General features: G+C 35.6%; 1 protein-coding gene across 9 annotated transcripts in view; it reads left to right on the top strand.

Annotated features, from left to right (window-relative positions):
• The window catches only part of RELN (reelin), a 530,878-nt gene that overhangs the window by 193,098 nt on the left and 315,677 nt on the right, over nucleotides 1–22,103 (top strand). Inside the window, exon 2 of one of the 9 annotated variants that reach the window (XM_077159130.1) lies at nucleotides 1,774–1,824. The exons of the other annotated variants lie outside the window; for them this stretch is intronic. The gene's annotated coding sequence lies outside the window, so the exon portion shown is untranslated. The remainder of the gene's footprint in view (nucleotides 1–1,773; nucleotides 1,825–22,103) is intronic. 9 annotated transcript variants of the gene reach the window in all.

Here is a 22,103-nt window from a genome sequence, read left to right as displayed (position 1 = left end):
TAAAAGATCTTGCTTCTTATCCTTTTAAATAATGTGTGGATGCCTAGACATTGCAGAATCAGGTTTAGTATTACTATAAATTATTTATGACTGCATTTCTTTAAACATATTTTAACCTGGGAATTGTGTGTAGATTTCATAGCTAATATATGCATTGTCGCTGCCACACAGTGAGAAATGCTTACCTGACAGACTGTGACCTGCATAGTGTAACAGGCATTATTCCTAATTTGTCAAACATTCTGAGCATAAATGATGGGTCTCTTTTCGGACCACTGTTTAGTGCCATTCTATTTGAAATAGAAAAGATTTCCAGAGACTTCAGATGAAATTTGAGATCTCTCCTCATTCACATTTGGCTTTGTTATCAGTCATACTGATGTCATTTAGAATAAGTTAAACATCATTTAGAATAATTATTTTATGTCCTTGAAATAACCTTCCTCTCAACACAAACAGAATCATCCTTTGTAAAATAGTTGATAAACAAATGCAAGTCTCAAAGGCAAAGATATAAATATTTTAAATATATACCAGTGGTAGGAAATAAATTGATGTAATAAAGACTATCTCCTTAGCGGGTTGTGAAGGTGAAGCTAATTACATAATGGAGATCTCCTTTCTGATTACACATCATTTAAAGATCTTAAATGCAGAATTCAAAGATTCTCAGTGGTTTTCATAGTCGTGAGATGTTCCTTTTATAGATATATCTGAGGTATTTTGGGGTGTAATTTTCAACCTTTTATACAAATTTCTACCTCTTAAAATACTTAATGAACCCCAATTTCTAAAGCATTTCCTGTAGCTGCATTTGTTGCTAGGAGAGGAGCAGAGGGAAAATGACAGCATCCTAAGATTTATAACCTTGCCAATTCCTTTTGTCTTGAAAATGTAAGAGTCAAGGTTGTCATCAAGTCTCATAATGATCTTCACCCATTATAATTTATGGAAGTGCCTGGAAAAATTCTACTAGGCTGTAAGTTCCTTCTAGCTCTAAACTGGATATCTTAACTGTAATCTCCAAACAATTTGATAGGGAGATAGGGTATTTACCCCCAGCAGAACATAGCATAGGGCGTGATGCTTAGAGGATGCCATGGAGTATTTGTTAAATCGATCATGAAACACTAGGCAAGGTTATGGAGTTAGTGTCATAATTTCCACTTATCATCACTACATATAGGTGTCTTTTATTATCTAAAACTAGGTTAATCACTGGATCCCTGATCACTAAGAATTTATTATATAAGGAAATAACACTATGTATCTATAGTAAAGACATCTAGCATATGAAAAAAAAAAGAGGTGAATGCAATGAAGTAAACAAGCAAAGAGTTAAGATATATTTAAAAGTGCTATATAAATTAAAGTGTTTTAATCACTAGTATGAACAAAAGATAAATGGCTTTGATTAAATGGCAGGTGAAAAAGCAACAATTGAAAATGCATTCAGAAAGTGTGAGCTTGAGTGGGAATAAAAGTGGAATATTTTAATATTGCAGTCATAAAGCTAGAAAGGGTTTCAAAAGTGAGATTATCTTTGACCCACAAAAGAGACTCCACACCCTATTTTCATATATCTATTTGGGTGACTCTATTTTGATCCAAATTTAAATTCACTTGGAATGTCATCCTATGTATTGATTAGAAATATGAAAATAAAGAATTTTAGGAAAGCTATAGGAAATTGACTTTAATTTGTGAAATTAATGCTGTTTGTTTACTTCATGTAATGGCCAAGTTGTTTTAAGAAGCTCTGTTTTATTTTAGTGAGAAAGGAAGCCTTTCAGGAATTCTTGTGTCTTACACTTCATACGAAAGGTACACTTCTTAAATCCCTTCTTGAATATTTCAAATGTAGTTATGCATCTATCCCTGAAGCCAATCCAGGCCTTTAAATGGAATTGGCACTCTGATTTCATAAGGAGACTAGCAATTATATTGGTGCTTTAGAAGTCTAGTTTATTTTCTTAGGGATTTGATACACAATGCTAATATTATCCTTTGCTATTAAGCAGAATGCATCTCAAAATTTTACTTTTGGGTATCTTGAATTTATGTGACTTCTGTAGCATTTTTATATTTAAATTAAATACAGGTGAACCTTTGTCTAGGAATAAATTTATTATATGAAAATTCAAGTTTATAGAAAAAGACCAATGAGAGAATGGTGATTTCTTTTACAAAAAATAATCCTTTAGCAGTCTCTCATTTTGCGCTTAAAATTTGAAAGCCCACATATCCTTATTGCATTCTGTGAGGCAAATACCTACTTTATTTCTTTATACCTTAATCTTATTTTATTAATTAAAATTTTTTTTTTAGCCCATGGTCAGTTTTGTTTCTTATTTTTCTCCTCTAAAGTTTTCAAGAACCCGTGGCTAAATTTGAAACATTGTAAACTTGTTTTCTTTAGTTTTTTCCTGCTGAATTTGTGAAAATTATTGATTTCTCACATAGCTCTTGCCTTTGTTTTCTTAAGTTCATGCACAAACAACCACCTACCCTCTTCCCCTAGTCTGAACGGTAAGCTGTCGAACAGGAGGAAATGAAATTTATGTTTATTTTTGTTTCTCATTCATTCATTAATTTAGCAAATATGTATTGACCCACTGTGTGCCACGAATTATGCCCCGTCCTAGAAATATGCAGTAGAGAACAAATAGGCATGCTCCCTGCCCTTATGCATCATTATCATTATCATCAGCATCATTTTGCAATTTTAAATCACAATTATTAGTATAACTAACATTTGCTGAGAGCTTACTATATGCCAAGACAAGTTTTTTAGGAGGCTGATATTTTTAAATCTTCACCACAGCCTGATAAGGTGGGTCCTATTAATAGTGAGGCACACTTTAAGTAATTTATTCATTTGATTTATTCCAATTAGTACCAAAATCAGAGTCGAACTCAGGCAATCAGATCCCAGCCTGTGCTCTTGACCACTCTACTATACTTCACATCAACAAATACATAACTATAATTGTGACAGATGCCATGAAGGAAGAAGCAAAGGTATAATGAGCAATTATAGCAAGGAACTTGATTTAATCTGGGAGGTAATGAAGGTTTCTCTGAGGCAAACATTTAGATTGAAACATTTTAAAAGTTGGCAAGAAGAGGAAAATTTTCACAGCGGTCCTTACAGAGCACGTGTAAATATCCTGAGGTAGGAAATAGTTACATGACTGGTAGAGGTGTTAAAAAAAAGCACTGGACTGTAAGTGTGATAGATATCGAATGAATACTGATAAGTAGAGGAGCATACACTATAAAAGCCCTGCTCTGTCTCACAGAGGCACAGTTTGTTAAGTATTATAACTTTCCAAGTTGCTAATTATAGTATAGTCCTGTGTAACCAGATCTATCCATATAAAAAAGTGCAGATTGTTAGTAAATTTGCAGCTAACTATACACAGCTATGTGAGTCCCTGTGTGTTTCCCACTCCTGATTGAAGAGACCTAGAGATATTGATGTATTTTGAATCTGTAAACCGATTACTTAATGCAGATGATTCTGGCACTATTCAGTTGGTTATTACTGGGAAGATTGTAACTCCACAGCTGTTTTTATTGCTATTATACATTACAATTCTGTTGCTAGGTGTGGTGGTTATAGCAACCCATGGCATGTGGGAAGCAGGAAGAGAGGAGGAATAGGTCTGACTCCAATGCTTGGGAAACAGATGCTTCAGCAGAGAATGGCTAGAAGCCCAGGGCCAGACAGCAGACAGCACAGGACACTGAGGTTGTGGTTTCCCTTGGTTGGTGCCCAGTGACAGGAAATCTGGACAGCCAACACTGAAAACCTGGAGGAAGGGTGGTTTTTATAGGAGCTCTAGCCATAGGTGACTAAGGTATAAACTTCTTCAGGTCACCAAACATCTTTTGTTCACTGTTTTTATTCCCAGTGCCTAGAATAGTGCCTGGTGTCAACAAAGCATACAAGGAACATTTGTTGAGTGAACAAAGTGAATGAATGTATAGGATGGGAAATAGGAAAGATTCTAGAAGGAAAGCTAAAGTCTTCTGACTTTAAGGCAGGATTGTGGTCAAATCTCCAGTTCCTGGAGGAGGTATAGGATACCGGGCATTATAAGCAGATTTTAGGAGCAGGCACCTAGGTAGGAAGTCCTAAGTCCTGAGACAACACGGAAGGGAGAAGAAGAGTGACCTAGGGATGTCTTTGAGGTAGAAGGGAACTGTGTCCTGGTCTGCCTGGAACTGAAGGAGATATAGAGAACAACAGGGATTCTCAGGAACCATGGCTACACCCCGAGAGCCTACATCTGAGAAGGTAGATTAATCGTAAAACCTCACTGAATAGCAGGGTTGAAACATCATTTTTACTTCCTGCCTCCATCAGGACTGGCTTAATAACAGGAATATTATTAAGCTTGTGAATGCTGGGGAGATTTTGTACAATGCAAGCCCATGTTCATGAGGATCACCCCATTTAATCCTCCCAACACTAATAGTTTGGTAATATAATTGTCCCCATTTTATAGATGAGTAAAATGAGGCTTAGTGAGGCTATTTAATTTACCTAACATCTCAAGACTATTAAGTGCTTTGGCTCAAATTTGAACCCACATGTGCTTGCAGAGTTCATGTCCTTCATCACAACGCTTTGTTGCTTCTTAAAGTACACTGTTGTCTTTAAGTTGCTTTCAGAATAAGACTGTAGCGAATAAGAGTGTTGCTTCTTAAAGTACACTCTTGCCTTCATGTTGTTTTCAGAGTAAGACTGTAGCAAATAAGAGCATCACTGGAGGTATATTTAGTAGCAGGTATATATGTTCTGTGTCAAAACTGGTTCTGCAAAGGCAGTGCTGTCCAGGGTGGGGCAATCAGAAGTGTGTTTGCACAGCTGGGAGAGGCTGAGGCAGCAAATGGGGGGCTGACCAAGGTCACAAATCACAGAGCATGTAGAATCCATATACAAAGATTTTAATCCGTGACTTATTAACATAATTAATGATTTGTTGTTTCCTCTCAAATGAAAATTAGTTTGTCAGATGTAGTAATTGAGGAAGCTAATTACACATAGCTATACTGGGCCAGCCTCAGGCAAAATTGAATGTCTTTGGCTTTGATTTGTCACCTCCTTTCTTGGCAGCATTTCCTTCCCTTCACGATTCCTTTATATGCCCTCACATGCCCCGGATTTTCATGCTGCCCTTATCTTTCCCTTCCAGAAGAAAATTGAGATAATAAATGAGTTCATAATAGGATTGGTTGGTAATTTAATAAATTATACAGTTTGGACATTTTTGTGTTTATCAAAGGGATCTCACTAAATGCAAAGTAGTATCTTGCATTGGATCCTAGGGAAGAAAGGACACTATCAGAAAAACTGATAAAATCTGAATGTTAATTCCTTAGTATTGGCACACGTACCTTGGGTGGATCTATAAGATCTTAACTTTGGGGAAACTGGGTGAAGGGTATATGGAAGCTCTCTACTATCCTTGTAACTTTTCCATAAATCTAAGCACATTCCAAAATAAAAATTAATATTAACAAGAAATAAATCTCTAAGAAATGTCAGGCATGTAGAACATACCACATGGGTATGTAAGAATGACTCTGGCTATATCCCCACGTACCTTCTAATACTTATTTAACCACTGAAAATTTCCCAGTTTTATAAATTTTGAATACTAAAAATTTTATTTAGGTTGGAAGATTGCAGCTTTTCTTCTCACTGAAATAAGTGACACTGAAAAACAAAAACAAGCTGGGAATTCAAGTCTAGGGAAAAAAGATGCACACAATCATTTTTCCTCTTTAGGAAAGGAAAATGGAGTCCAGAAATCTGAATTTGGAGAACATTAATCAGTGAACTGGGAGGTGAGCAATTTATGAAAGCCAAGACTACTAAATTGTCACTATGTAAACATTTTAGGAGAATAAGATACTGATTTGGACTTTCATATACTCAGATAGGATTTTTTTCTTTTTCCACTGGCAGCATAAAAATCAGTATTCTGTATATGACCTAAATTTAAGGGGGTAAGTACATATAGTCAGTTCAGTGTTCCAAAAGAATTTACTGTGTATAACTCCAGGGACATTCAAATTACACAAAGAGTTTTAAAACATGGTTTCCCTACTGGAAAATGTAGGCCAACCAGTTGTCAGATGGTTGACACAACCAGTTGTGTCAGATGAGAGACGATGGAAGCATGTTCTATTATTTATACAAATTGACTGGTTTGGCAGTTTCTACAACAATGAGCCATAATGAACTACAGAAAAACAAACATGCAGTTTCTTTAGCATCATACAAAAATAGGATTTTCACAAGGCTGAAAATGGCATTATAAGAACCCAAGCTGTATCAAAACGGTATTCCTTGTTGCTACTTTATCCAAAATGTAATTCAAATAGGGTGTGTTTACTGAGGCAAAATTGTAATTATATGCCTTCATTTTTGTGCTATTACTAAGGGGATTGTGTCTTGTAATCCCAGAATAATTTAAAATGTTCATTTTCCTTGACTTATTTTTCATTTTAAACTAGAGTGTCATTTGCCTTTGTTTGCAATAATGGCTTTCTTTTGGTTAAGTAGAAAAGTTCTTGAAGTTGGATGATTTTATTCATATTTTCCCAGCAAAGGGAAGGAAAAAAACCCTGAATAATGTAATTAAACTCTAAAGAACCTAATTTATAATAAATTGACTCCATCTCCTCTGCTTTGTTAGTAGTCCCTGGTCTTTGTATTATGCTCTTGACTTTGAATTTTGATGTTTAGACCTTTTATTTCCATCAACTCCCATTTATCCACACTAGGTTTTCTCTAACAATATTGTGTTTAATTCTAGAAAGGCCTTTTTAACCAAAATACTACACACTTCAACTTTCCCATCCCGAGGGCTGTGTTAGTCAAACAGTAAACTCACAGAAAATGTGAGTCAGGCAACAAACCAACTTTCCTAAAGCTGAGACTTTGCTTGAGCCTGCGAGAATCATTTACACAGCTATCTACAGCAGACAGTCTGTCAAATCTCACTTTTTTCTTTTGCCTACAGCCATGCAGGAAGCTGGTTATAAGTGTTCCACATAAAGTGACTTCAGTAGAAAATGCTGGTTAGCATTAGGGAATACTATATATAATTAAACTCTTAGAAATGAGCCAAATTTGAAATATTTCCCACGATATAAATGTCAAAATGAATAATATTCCATGTGGTAAACAGTAGATTCACTTTATGTATTGTAATTTTGATATGGACCGAGTTCTTACTAACCTATAAACCAGTGTTTCTCAGCCAGCGCTGATTTTACAGCTGCCCAGGGGACATTTGATAACATCTGGAAACATTTTTTTGTTGTCATATCTGGCATCTACTGGCTAGAGATCAGGGCTGCCACTAACTGTTCTGCAATGCACAAGACAGCCCACTCTAGCAATGAATTATCCAGCTCAAACGTCAGGGGTGCCGAAACTGAGAAACCCCGCCTCTACACCCAGCTTGTGGACAACTGTCCTTCATGTTCATAGGAGAATCCTATTCCACTGAAAAATTACTCTTTGTTGTGGTTGTTCTCATGAGTTAGATAAACATGTGATCCTCATCTAACCAGAGTAAGTGCAGAAGGGAAGGGAATGAGGGTGGTGCCCTGTCAGGGTCGACAGGATGCACTTTAACCCTTCCGAAAGGGTGTTTGTCTGTGCAAACAGGAATAAGACAACTTGCTGACAGTGATGCTGCTGTCACAAAATGGAAGATGTTACTAAGAAGGAGAGTGAAATATTTCTGACCCATAGTGAAAAATGTATAATGGTTTATCTCTTCAGACTAGTGATTTTCAGCCCTGGCTACAGTTCGAATCCAGTGTGCCTGGGCCCCACACCCAGAGTCTGCGCTAATTGGTTGAGAATGGAACCTGGCAATCTGTATATTTTTAAAGCTTCCTACTTTTAGAGTTGCTAGTCTAGATGGCTTAGAATTAGCCTTTTAAAATCTTAAAGTAAAAAATATTATCTGTCTAGTGAAATTTCATTTGTTCTACCCATGAAGACTGCTGTCACTCGCCGTTCCCTTTGCTGTCCCTGAAAATGCTCCTGCCTGAGCCTTACACTAGGGAGATTTCTATTTCTCATTGAGCCACTGTCTGTTTTTCATTAGGCCAGTAAAGGGCTCTTATCAGACTTGTTCTGTAACTGTACTGTTCCAAAGTCTGGCTACCTAGTGACATAACTGGTGATATCGCCAGGAAGCCCACCCTGACACTCTGTGTAGACTCACGGCAGCTCTGGAATTTACTTGGGATACTACGGAGGTTCTGTTTGAACTTGAGGAAGTATGCTTCTAGGTGAGGGGGGCGCAGGAAAAAATCCACCTTCATCCAGACATCACCGAGAGCATTCATTCTGGTGACTTAACTTCTGTGGTTTATCAAAAAATGGTACACGTGATTGCTTTTGAATGTACTTGTAAGCATTGTAGTTTTGCCTAACATGGGCCAAAGCACTTTGTTATTAATATGCTAGATAATTTAAGGGGACTTTAAATTAATCATTACATCAATAATTTAATGTTTTCTTTCATCCAAATGTATTATGAGGCAAGTAAGAATAGCACTACTTATACATTGTATAGAAAAAATATTCCCCTTCACTCAAAGATGTATATAATATATAGAAATTATACTTTGTTTTAATTCTAATTTGGTTGCAGTTTGAGGCTTTATAGTTTCCTTAGGCCAGCTACTGCATTCTTTTTAATGAAGCATTGAAGGGTAGCAGCGTTAAAAAATTGCCACTTTAGCTCTGCTCTCTGGACATTTAAAGCAACAAGAGACTTCCTTTTTGTCCTTTATAATATCAATTTCAAGGATATAGAGCCCCCCCACAATACAACTGACTGTAGTGATTTTGTATATATCAGCTGTTAGCTTATATATAGCCTTCTAAATATATATATTTTAATTTATGTATGTATTTATTTTTTGGCCTGGGCAGACTTCAGGAATCGAACCGGGTCTCTGGCATGGCAGACGAGAATTCTGCCACTGAGCCACTGTTGCACCGCGCTTTATTTATTTTTAATAGCAAATGTATTGAGATATAATTCATATACCATAACATTTAGCATTTTAAAGTATAATTCATTGAGTTTTTAGTATATTCACAGAGCTCTGCAACCAACCATGATCACTATCCAATTTCATAACATTTTCATTGGCCCAAAATAACACCCATACTCATTAGTGGTCATCCCTCACTCCCCCTCTTCCTACCCTCCAATCTACTTTCTGTCTCTATGCATTTGCCTATTCTGGGTATTATGCATAGATGGAGTCACATAATATATATCTTTTCATGGCTGATTTCTCTCATTTAGCATGGTGTATTCAAGGTTCATCCATGTTCTCGCATGTCTTGGTGCTTCATTTCTTTGTATTGAAAGTAATATTCTATTGTATAATATATAACATTTTGTTTATTCATTAATCAATTGGTGGACATTTGGGTTGTGTCCGCTTTTTGGCTATGATGAGTAAAGCTGCTGTAAACATTCGTGTGTAGGTTTTTGGATGGACACGTGTTTTCTGTTCTGTTGGGTATTTCCTAGGAGTAAAATTGCTCCTAGAAGTAACATTTTGAGGAATTGCCAGACTGGTTTCCAAAATGGCTACATTATATTTACATTCCCATCAGTAATGTACAAGGGTTCCCTACGTCCTCACCAACACCTGCTATTCTCCATTATTATTATTATTATTATTATTATTATTATTATTATTATTTGCTCTCCTACTGGGTGTGAAGTGGCATCTCATTTAATTTGCATTTCCCTAATGACTAATGATTTATAATCCGCATCTTTATTAGCCATTCATATATCATCTTTAGAGAAATGTCTATTCAAGTCCTTTGCCCATTTCTTAATTGGTTTATCTTTATTGTGTTCTAAAAATTCTGTATGTATTCTGGGTACACATCCCTTATCAGATATAGATTTGCAAATATTTTCTCATATTCTATGGGTTTTCTTTTCCCTTTCTTTATGGAAGTTTTTGATTGTGATGAAGTATAATTTATCTATTTTTTCTTTCGGGGCTTGAATTTTTGGTGTTTTATTTAAGAGCCCATTGCCAAATGTGAAGTCATGAAAATTTATTCCTGTGTTTTCTTCTAAGAGTTTTATAGTATTAGCTCTTACATTTAAGTCTATGATCCATTTTGGGTTAAAATTATTTTGCATATGGCTATCCAGTTGACCAAGTACCATTGTTTAAAAGTAAACCACAACTGCATGCTCATCTCCAAAATAAATTCCAGATAAGATAGAAAAAACTTCCCCCAGAAAAGTGCAGGCAAATATTTATTTAACTGAGCTTAGGATGGGAAAGAGTTTCTAGCTTGAAAGCCCTGGGAAAAATGAGAGGGAAATAGATCAAAAGATTTGATTACATGAAAATTTAGAACTTCTTTATTTAAAAAAAAAATCATAAAGAGAATAAGAGACCAATTTTAACTGTATAAAAAATATTGGGAACAAATAAAACAAGTAGTTAATAGCCTTAACATTTAAAGATCTCTTACAAATCAATTAGAAAAACACTAAAACCCATAACAAAATTGGCAAGGACATGAATAGATCATTCCTAAAGCTGAAAAATGTAACCAACAAACCAACAAATTATCTCTGCTAATAATAAATGGGATGGGAATTAAAAGTAACATGACAGCATTGGAGAGAAGACTGATACTGCTCAGTGCTGGCAGGGGTCTTATGTGTGCTCTAGTTCACTGGTGGAGAGAGGGGAGTTGGTACACCATTCCTGAAATGCTATGAGACAGAGCTTTAAGTGTTTATATGCATAATTCAATCATCCAAGACCTAGACATGCATCTTAAAATAGTAAAATATGACCAAATTTTATATAATTCATTATTTAAAATATTGAAAAACAGAAAATAAGTAAAATTCTATCAACAGAATAGTATATATTCTATTTAGCTATACAGTGGAATATTTTTGAATCTAAAAATCTTGTTTGTAAAACTATTCAATGGTATAGATATTATTCATAATATGAAAATATAGAATTCTTTTCAAGCAAGCAGTTTTCTAAATCCTTACATCCTGAATTAATTATAAAACTGGAAGGGTATACAGTTTACTAAAAAATTAACAATGATTATCTCTCCATAGTAGCAATAGGAGTAATTTTGTTTTTTCATTAATACCTTTATCTTCTAATTGTCGTAATGCACACAAATTATTTTTATAACAGAAAAATCATTAAATATTGCACCAAATATTTGAGCCTTGACCTATAACTTGTTCCTTCCAAAGTAACACTTGTAGGCTAATCAAGCAGTGTATCTTTATAAAAATATACAAATAATGTCCTAATTTGTTATGATAAATTAACTAGTTTAGAAATCCTGTCCTTCAATAGAGCTTTTATTGGTTTTGTCACACCCATAAAATACTTTAGAGTTTACAGTCTTCTTTTTCTTTTCTTTTTTTTGGGGGGGGGTGTTAGAACTTTTGATCCCCCTAAATCCAATAGGATATGTTCCTTTGATTGCCTTTTAATTTTGTGCCAGTATTTTCTGAAATAAGCAGCAGCAGCAGCATCTTTCACATTTTTACAGTGTTTCCACAGAGTTGGTTTGATTTTCACCACAGTTCTGAAAAATAAGTAGGGCAAGATTTTTAGTCCTATCACAAAAATACAGAAATATTTACCCAAGTTCAATATAATTCATCAAGCCATGGTACCAAAACCACATGTTCTGATTCCAAATTCCATATCTAGTTTGAACCTTAGAAATTATCCAGTCCAATCGGATATTTTTTTAAATTAAGAAAATGAGATACATAGAAGTTGACAAAGCCTAAGCCGTGTAAATAATGAGGTGCCAGACCTAGAACAAAAGCCCCATTGTTCTATATCTGAAATAGTCTGTTTCTCCACCCACACTTAGCATGGGTGCCTCTGCAGATATACAAAGTCTTTAATTCACTATCCAGTGGTGTACCATTTTATCAGTTTAGTCCTTGTCTTTCCTAAGAATGCCTGTGAGGCAAGATAATAGAAGGCTCCCTTGTTATTAAAAGGTGTTTTAAACAACAGAACCACTTATGTAGTTTTCTAGCTTTTTTAATTGTAGCTATTTTAAAAGGTAATAAGAATTTTTAATTTGAAGTTTTGGAAAGCATTTATGGAATTCAATTGGTTTAAGAATACTCTGGATGATGTTAAATGATGAAAACACATTGCAGTAGTTATCCAAATATATTGCTTATTTATTTTATTAGTATATATATTTTTTGCATGGGTAAACACTGGAAATCGAACCTGGGTCTCTGGCATGGCAGGCGAGAACTCTGCCACTGAGCCACTGTTGCCCACCCTGCTTGTTTACTTTTATTTTTCTTACTGTTAACTGATTTCCAAGATAAGTCTTACTTTACCTTAATGTGAATCTTGAATATCTATTATTTTCACCTTATCATCCTTTTCATAGTGTTTTTGATGCAATAATTTGCTTGTAACCTATTAAAACATTTAACATTATATAGTAAAAGTAACACAAAATAATTGTTCATGTATTCCACAAATATTTATTGCCAGGCTACTGAAGCATTGAACACAATAGTAAAAAGAAATAGACAAAGTCCCTGTATCTAGGTTGCACATAGTCTGGTATGGAAGAAACAGTTCAAATTAATTTGAAAAGTATTTGCTGAGCACCTATCTTTTATCAACAGGGTCAGACTAAGAAGTGAGTACCTAAAGCAGACAAATAACTTAATACCCTTTCAGATTCGTAATCCTTAAGAATTTGTTGAATGTTTAGTGGGTGCAAAGAGAACATGATCTTTTTTTCTATTTTTTATTTTTAGCAATACAGTATTTTTATTTTTTTATTTTATTTTATTTTAAATACCAAAAAACAGCTAACGCAAATATTCTTAACTTTTGATCATTACGTTCTATATATATAATAAATAATTCACAATATCATCACATAGTTTCATATTCATCATCATGATCATTTCTTGGAACATTTACATCTATTCAGACAAAGAAATAAAAAGAAAACAGAAAAAAGATTCATACATACCATACCTCCACCCCTCCCCCTCACCGATCACCAGCATTTCACTCTAAAGTTGTTTTAACATTTGTTCCCCCTATTATTTATTTTTATTCCGTGTGTTTTACTTGTCTGTTGATAAAGTAGATAAAAGGAGCATCAGACACAAGGTTTTCACAATCACACAGACACATTGTGAAAGCAATCATCTTCAAGAAACATGGCTACTGGAACACAGCTCTACATTTTCAGGTGGTTCCCTCCAGCCTCTCCACTACATCTTGACTAACAAGGTGATATCTATTTAATGCATAAGAATAACCTCCAGGATAACCTCTCGACTCTGGAATCTCTCAGCCATTGACACTTCACTTTGTCTCATTTCACTCTTCCCCCTTTTGTTCGAGAAGGTTTTCTCAATCCCCTGATGCTGAGTCTCAGCTCATTCTAGGATTTCCATCCCACATTGCCAGGAAGGTCCACACCCCTGGGAATCATGTCCCATGTAGACAGGGGAAGGGTAGCGAGTTTGCTTGTTCTGTTGGCTGGAGAAAGAGGGCACATCTGAGCAACAAAAGAGTTTCTCATGGTGGTGACTCTTAGGCCTAATTTTAAGTAGGCTTGACCTATCCTTTGTGGGGTTAAGTTTCATATGAACGAACCCCAAGATTGGAGGCTCAGCCTATAGCTTTGATTGTCCCCACTGCTAGTGAGAATATCAGCAATTCAACTTGGGAAAGTTGAATTTTCCCCCTTTCTCATCATTCCCTGAAGGGGACTTTGCGAATATTTTTTTATTCACTAGAACATAATCTTTTAATTAAGAAAAATTGTATACCTTTTACTTTGGTTCATGATCAAGGTTCTATTATTTATGGTTTTCTGGACCAGGATAATTTTTGATAAACATAAACCCAGATTAAGTCACTGAGAATTTAGACAATAAAAGCCATTTGTTCTTGGTAAATACCACTCTTACATTCAGTTTTAGAAATGTAGATGGTTTCACCTGCCTAGTACAGACCATGGCCAACTGGACTGGTCTTGGGGTTGTGGACATGTCCGGAAGTTTATACTTGTTATTGAGGTAGGTGATGGATTGCAAGGAGTTGGTTTTTTTGTTTGTTTGTTTTTGTTGTTTGCCTGCTTTTCTCATTAGGCTTAATTCATGATTTCATTTTCTCCTTAAAGGATTTGCAAATTCCTGAAAATTAAAGCTTATCCTAAGTGTGGGCTTTTGGAAGATATTTAACATCTGAGAGTAGATCCTTTTTGATACATAAATCTGTCAGATCAACCTCCCCTAATTTTAAAATGCTGAGATCAGTCTTGAGAAATGTGACATTTCTGCTTCCTTTAATAATTGATGAGCGCAATCCTTTCACTCACTGACAAAATGTAACATGGTTTTATCTGCATGTGTCTTCTTTCTCTGGGTCCACTTTGTTGTTGATTTGAGAAGTGAAAAAAGGGCGTAGAACTCCTCTAGTGATAAATGTTTGTTTCTCCTTAGTGATAACTATCCTGCAACTATTAGTGATTTTATACCACAACAATTTTTCTTTAGTTCAGTGCAGTACCGTATAGCTTGTTAGGGTTATTGGAAAACACTTTAGGTGAAAATTGTAGTTCCAACTACACTGGCTAAAGTCATACAGTGCTGCAGATGAACACACACTAAATGAACAGAGACCCTCTGTGCAGTCAAATCCCCACACAGGCAGGCACGTTGGCCACATCAAGACTTACAACTCTTCTGGGCAGCTGGAGAATTTGTTTTGACACATATGGTGAGATACTTCCAGATGTCAGAAACATAAATTGTTGGGGGAAAAATAATCTATTTTAGAAATGAGGAAATGGAGTTTACATTTCTCAAGTCAAACCATCTCAGGTCAAACTCGTAAGTTATCATTTGGTTCCATTTGTGAAATTGCTTTGCACACAATAAAAATATCCAAAGCTGATTATGAAAATAAAACACAAGTGCATGCTTTAAAAACAATGTTTTTAGGGCAGACCACAATGGCTCAACAGGCAGAATTCTCACCTGCCATGCCGGAGACCCAGGTTCAATTCCTGATTCCTGCCCATGTAAAAAAAAAAAGAAAGAAAAAAAACCAATGTGTATAAAAAACAGTGTGACATCTATATTCCTTTGGGAGGAATTTTTCTGCATGGGCTGAATACAGTGATGGTTGTACAAAAAATGTCTTTTTTCTTATAACAAGCCCAGACTTTCTATCCCCCTGCCCAAGGATCTTCATACTACATTCAAATTTGGAATCTCGTCTGTTCTAGTTTGCTAGCTGCCAGAATGCAATATACCAAAAATGAATGACTTTTAAAAAGGGGAATTTAATAAGTTGCGAGTGTACAGTTCTAAGGTCGAGAAAATGTCCCAATTAAAGTCTACAGAAATGTCCAATCACAGGAATCCAGGGAAAGATACCTTTATTCAAGAAGGATGATAAAGTTCAGGGTTTCTTTCTCAAGTGGAAAGGCACACAGTGAACACGGTTAGGATTTCTCTTTCACCTGGAAGGACACATGGCGAACATGGCATCATCTGCTAGCTTCCACTCCTGGCTTCCTATTTCATGAAGCTCCGCGGGATGCATTTTCCTTCTTCATCTCCAAAGGTCACTGGCTGGTGGATTCTGCTTCTCGTGACTATGTCATTCTGCTCTGTTCTCTCTGAATCTCTCTCATTCTCCAAAGTGTTTCCTCTTTTATAGGACTTCAGAAACTAATCAAGACCCACCCAAATGGATGGAGACATGCCTCCAGCTAATCCAGTTTAACAATCACCCTTGATTAAATCTCATTTCCAGGGAGATGATCTAATTACAGTTTCAAACATACAGTGCTGAATAGGGATTAGAAGAAGCAGCTGCATTTACAAAATGGGATTAGGATTAAAACATGGCTTTTCTAGGGTACATACATCATTTCAAGACAGCACAATGTCTTTAGAAAATCCCCTTTACTGATTCACTGTGCAGAATTCCTCTGAAAGTTTTTGAAAGGTAAATGTCAGGTAGGGAAGACTGTCCTTGACACCTTCTTCGGTGATGTCTTGCCCATTTTTTAATGGAGGTTACTTTAATGGAGGTTTTAATGGAGGTTACTTTTATAAATGGTAATCTTTCTTTTTAGTGATTTCTGCTAAAATTTCTGGAAGAGTATCATGCTCGTATGTCAGTGCTTATGATTCATTCCAGAACTCTGACCATATGTAAACTAGTTCTCTCCTACAAGAGATAAAAGAATCCTTTGTTTTCACTGAAAATGTCTTTATAGCTCAGCTGAGCTTGTTCTTAAACTTTCAAAGATAGACAGTGTCTTTGACAAAACTTCTGCCGGATTCAGAGACATTTGGATTCACAGTATCATTCATTTAGGCAGTTAGCTTCTTTTTAACCTAATTAATTGATCATAGTAATAATATTTTCATTATGAATTGCAGGAGCTTAGCCATAGCAGACTTGGAAGGCATCATCAACCTTGGTTTGGTGTTTTAAGGTTGTTAGGCAGTCATGAGTTTTGTTACTTATCACGTTGTTTGTATTTATGATAGTAATGACTAAAAGAAAGCGAGGCATAGGTTGCATATTAGTTTACTTAAGTTAGGGGATTCCTAAACTAGAAATGTGAAAATATGCAGGGTCATCCTTGAAGAAGGTATCTAACACTTACTGGGAGTTCTAGGAAGACTTTACAAGAGGAGGAGATTATTGGCTAAATTTTATAGGATGAATGCAAAAATTTTGGTGTGAGTCTTCCATGGACTTGTAACAATACAAGAAAACTCTTGGGGGCATGGAGGAAATTCATGTGTTCTGGAACCCATGAGGATGACTGTATGGCTCAGTGGCCGAGTATAGTGGGAGATGAGATTGGACAGATAGGCTGGGGGCAAAGCCTGAAGAATCTGCTATGTCTTCCAAGGAATTTGACAGAATCCTTTGAATGATTGAGAGCTGAAGAAGGACTTCAAGCAATTTTAGAAAGAAAGTTGGCACAGTGTGAAAGTTGGATTGTCATGGGGATGAATCTGGAGTTGGGGATTCCAGTCAAGAGAGTCTTCCAGTTTTTCAGATGATAAATGACTAAGTCCTGAAAATAGTGGCTATGGAAATGGAGAATTAAGGCAAATTTGAAAGAGAGTTAATAAATGAAATTAGCTGCACTTGCTAAGTAATGAGGAGGTAAGTCTATGACTTGCTTTTTGACTTGAATGACTAGGATCAAGTTAGTGTCTTTACATAAGTTAGGGGATGTAGCACTACTAGAGTTATATATTATCTATATGCAGCACATAATTTTATATGCACACATGCAAAATTGCACATTAAAATAAATATATAAGTATTAAAAGCTCTCATGGGCTGATCTGAGCCAGTTCTAGCACACTATTGTTTCTGATGTGCATGTGCCATGCTATTTGGGAAGACCTTGTCATGTCTCTATAGGTGTGTTTGTGTACACATACTTATATGTGTACACAATTTTGAATCATAAGGTCATAGAATTTTAGAATTTAAAGAAACTTAAGAGATGATCTGTCACTCTCTCTTGTTTTTTTTTATAAGTAAGGAAATTAACCAGAAAGGTTATCTCCCCATAGTCATAGAACTAGTTAGTTTTATTTTTATTGAAAACCAAACTCTACGTCTCAGTTTCAGTGGTTAGATTTGCTGAATCACTTGGAAGGAAGTTAAGTTACTAATAACTATTAACTATTGATTGATTTTGACCTATTTAAATGATCTTATTTATATGTTTTTTCTCTTGCTAAGGAAAATTATACTTTTATTATCAGAAAACAGGATTAAGACATTTATTTTGTGATCTTTAAGGACTTTGCAATTACTGGATAATGAACATTAATGCCAAAATTTGGGTTTTTTTGAGGAGGAGAAAAGATTTATGTATTTGACAGAAAGTAAAAAATGCTGGGTTGAGGATTAAAAGATGCAACTTTTAAAAGAATGAGAGTAATAAGGATTTGAAAAATGAAAGCACACACAAATTTACTCATTTTACAGTAGTGGCATAATTTAAGATGAAAACTTAGTATAGAAATAATATCTCCCTGAATTTTTTTTATTCCGTTTTATATTTTAAATAATTTATCTTTTTCTTGTTTTAATATGCATTAAGCTTATCCCCAACCTAGTTAGAAGGTACCCTAATTTGTTGATGAGAAGGGAGCAAGTATTTTAGTAAGTGAATTGATTTCTTTTGATGATTAACTCTACCAAACTCAGACCACCTCTCTCCTTTCCCAAGTTCCACCTATTTAGTTTCCTGGAGGGTGGCCTGGCACAGGCATGCTGATATTAAACTAGATTAGTGTCAGAGTGCTAATTAATTAATGCCCTTCCAGCTGTGAATGGACAAGTTTCAGTAACATACCAGATCTCATAGGTCAAACAATAGGAAAAGGTGGGAAAAGCAGCCCACCACTGCAAGTAAAACACATTGTCCTAGGTTTAAAAATGAAACAGCTGGTATGATTCTTAAGGTTAATCTATGAAGAAATTGATTATGAAATAAAGAAACAAAACACTTGGAAATTTAGCTATTTAACAACAATATTAAAGCCACTTTTTCTTTCTTGTTTTGAAACTGGGTGACAATATTGCACAATTTGCACAATTGAAAATTATGACCTAAAAAATATATTTTTGAATTCCCTCATATGTCAGGGCATTATAACAAGTGCCTTATGAGGGGGGATGATTTTTTTTTTTAATTAATGACTCATACACTTCCAGAAATCTACTTAGAATGAATGACTGTAAGTATCTGAAGAGTAAATATTTGTATCTTTAAATAATAATTATTATGAGTAAGGAATCTGAAGCCTAGAATGAATGAAAGATGTTGTCCAAAGTCATAAAGCTTCTAAGTGGCAGCTTCTTGTGTTCAAATAGCTGATCTTTCTGGTTCCAGAGCCTGTGAGTTTTACCACTATGCCACAGTTCAATGCATTCTTAATTCTTTAATGGCTTGGGCAGGCAGTTACTATAGGAGTTTAGTTAAACTTAGAATATGGCATATTCTTTATAAATCATAACAATAAAAGCTATTTCAAGCACTGAAAATGGTGATTATCATGAACTTTCTTTATTTGGGAAACTCTATAGAGCTTTTCAAATGATAGATTATAACTGCCCAAAGGGATTTTAAAATTACTATTTAATAAGGACTTTTGTTGGCAAGCTTGCCCTAGAGATCTGTACATCTCCCAAGAAGATAAGTACTTATTAGAAGCTTAGTTTAAGAAATGTAGTCTACTCCCCAGAACAGTGAACAATGAAGATATTTTCTGAACTCTTCTGAAAAATTATTGCTCATTATGGAAAATTAAGTACAAATAGTAGCAAAATTATTAGCTCTACAAATTTGATGAGCCTTCTCCCAAAGTAAGGTATAAATTACACAAAATAATAGTTCTGAAATTGTTGAGAAAAGATAAATATATCATTGGGTGAGTTAAAAAGTTGGAGGACATAACCTCTGAGTCTTTTAATTCTGAGCTAATATATTTAATCAATTTTTATGTAAATACTTTATTTCAGAAAATATTTTAAATAATTTCTGTAATTCTATAGATAAACTATGAATTATTTCATAGCTCTAAATATGTTCAAATCAGGCATGACATTATGGATATTAATTGTACCCTGCTGAGTTTGAGGCAGAGCTCTCAATGGCAAAGCAGTGAAATTTCTGTTCTTACTGGTCACCTGAGCTTCTGTACTTTCTTCTCCCCAAGATAAGCTAATATGTAACCTGCTTAAAATTGCCAGCATGCACCTACTAACCATGCCCTTTTATGTGTTTTTTTGTATGCTGTATGGTGGTTGTCACATTTCATTCTTTTTCCATGTGAATATCCCATTATTGCAGCACCATTTGTTGAAATTTTTTTTTTTTTTGCCAAGGGGACGTGCACAGGCTGGGAATTGAACTGAGATCTCCTGCATGACAGGCGAGAATTTTACCACTGAATGACCCTTGTACCCCTACCTATTTGCATTTTTATATTAAAATGTTACCTGAAGGATGTAAAGGTTTGCAAAGAAAGTGGAGCATGTGCTGGCCATCGCCACATGTGTGTATGCTGAGTATCCCTATCCCTGTGGGGTTTAGGCAGTGGAGTGGCTGAGAAGGGGGTCTAGTGCTCTTGTGATTGGTAGAGAGTAGGAAAGATGTGAGAGGCCGAAGGGCTGTTGGAGTAAATGTGAAACAGAGTTGAAAGGGGAGGATGCAGTGAGTGGATTAGAAGTGGAGGGACTCACAGAGAATTTCGGAGAACAGATCAAGAAAAATGGAATTTTTAGGGGCAACTTCATAGAATCACTGGCCAAGAAGTCAAGCTTCAAACTAGAAATAGAAAATAAGTTTGTTTGTCCAAGAGGAGATTAAATAAAAGAGCTCACGCTTTGTGGTAGTTTGAAGCTATCTGTACCCCAGAGAAACATGTTCTTAGATCTAGTCCATTCCTGTAAGTGTAAACACATTATAAGTAGGACATTTTGATGAGGTTATTTCAGTTTAGGTGTGTCCCACCTCAGTCAGGATGGGTATCCTATTACTGGTTCCTTTATGAGAGAAAGAAAGTCAGACAGTGGTAGTAAAAGCCATGGGAGCAAAAAGCTGAAATCAGTGAAACCCAAAAGAGAAGACAAAGAGCAGGTGACACAGCCACGTGCCTTGCCATGTGGCAGACGAGCCAAAGATCACTGACAGCCAGTCTTTGAGAAGAAAGCATCACCTCAATGATGTCTTGATTTAGACATTTTCCCAGCCTCAAAACCATGAGTAATAAATTCTCATTGTCTAGCCAAACCCATATCATGGTATATGTTTTAAACAGCCTGGGAAAATAAAATAGGTATCAAATGAAGGTTTGGAGGAGAGAGCACAAACCAGAGGAAGCTCAACTTTAAAGGTCAGTCCCAGCCAGCAGGTCCTCCCACTGAAAAGAGATTGAAAGCTGCCATGGGTTTGAATCCTGGCTTTACCACCAGTTGTGCGATCTTAGACAAGTCGAGCAATAGCTCCGTGCCCAGGAAAATGGGAATATTAGTACCTACCTCTAACATCACTGTCAAAATTTACTGAATTAATTTATATAGAGCCCTTATCACAGTGCCTAGCAAGAAATAAGTTTCCATTACTAATAAGTGTTATAATAAGAAGAACCATGATTCTTATTATTGCTACTTCTACTTTTCCCTTAGCAAAGGACTTCAGATTACAACAGTTGAGCACATGATGTATTGTGCTCCACAAGCCAAATTAAGCTGCTGAGACTTTCTTCAGATAAAATGGAATAACTAGAACATATACAGCCCAAGTACTTTAGTTGAATTGATTGGTACTAGGGGCACTTCCTGCTACCCTCTCCACTCTTGATTTCTAGGTGATACCTGCTGCGCCATTGCAGTGCACATTTTGGAAACTACTGATGTATTAGCAGGTTAATATTCTTCTTGGACCTCAGTTTCCTCATCCATATAAAGTAAGCACTAGACTAGTTCATTGGTTTTCAAACTATGCTCCATAAAGCCTGGAGAGTTCCAGTGAGGTGCCCCAGAAAGAATTGAGTAATGAGTCTTGGGGAACATGCTGGATGAAGAGAGGGAACCCAACAACTTCAAAAGCCAGGGCTGCTCTATTTTATCTTTTTTATATTTCTGAAATCCGTAATACTTGTTTGAAGAATTAGTACCACTGCTAAAGAAATTTTGGACTAGATGATCTTGAAGGTATCTTCAAATTCAATTAATCTTTGGTTCCTCGGAATTTCATGAAATTTATTTATTGAACAAAAAGCAGCAGTGGTAAGAATATGAATGGAGCTGGATTCTGAATCAGAAGAAACTGAATAATGTGGATTATTCAGAAGGTGGTGTACAGTGACTAAAACATCTGTATCTCTGATATCCAGAGGAAAGATAAATCCTCTGTCACATGAATTTAATGTAGACATTTTGCCCTCATTATATAC

Source organism: Tamandua tetradactyla, chromosome 1 (genome assembly GCF_023851605.1).
Source record: "Tamandua tetradactyla isolate mTamTet1 chromosome 1, mTamTet1.pri, whole genome shotgun sequence".
NCBI classification, from domain to species: domain Eukaryota; kingdom Metazoa; phylum Chordata; class Mammalia; order Pilosa; family Myrmecophagidae; genus Tamandua; species Tamandua tetradactyla.
The sequence above is the reverse complement of the archived record's forward strand: the minus strand, read 5'-3'. Positions and strand labels throughout refer to the sequence as shown.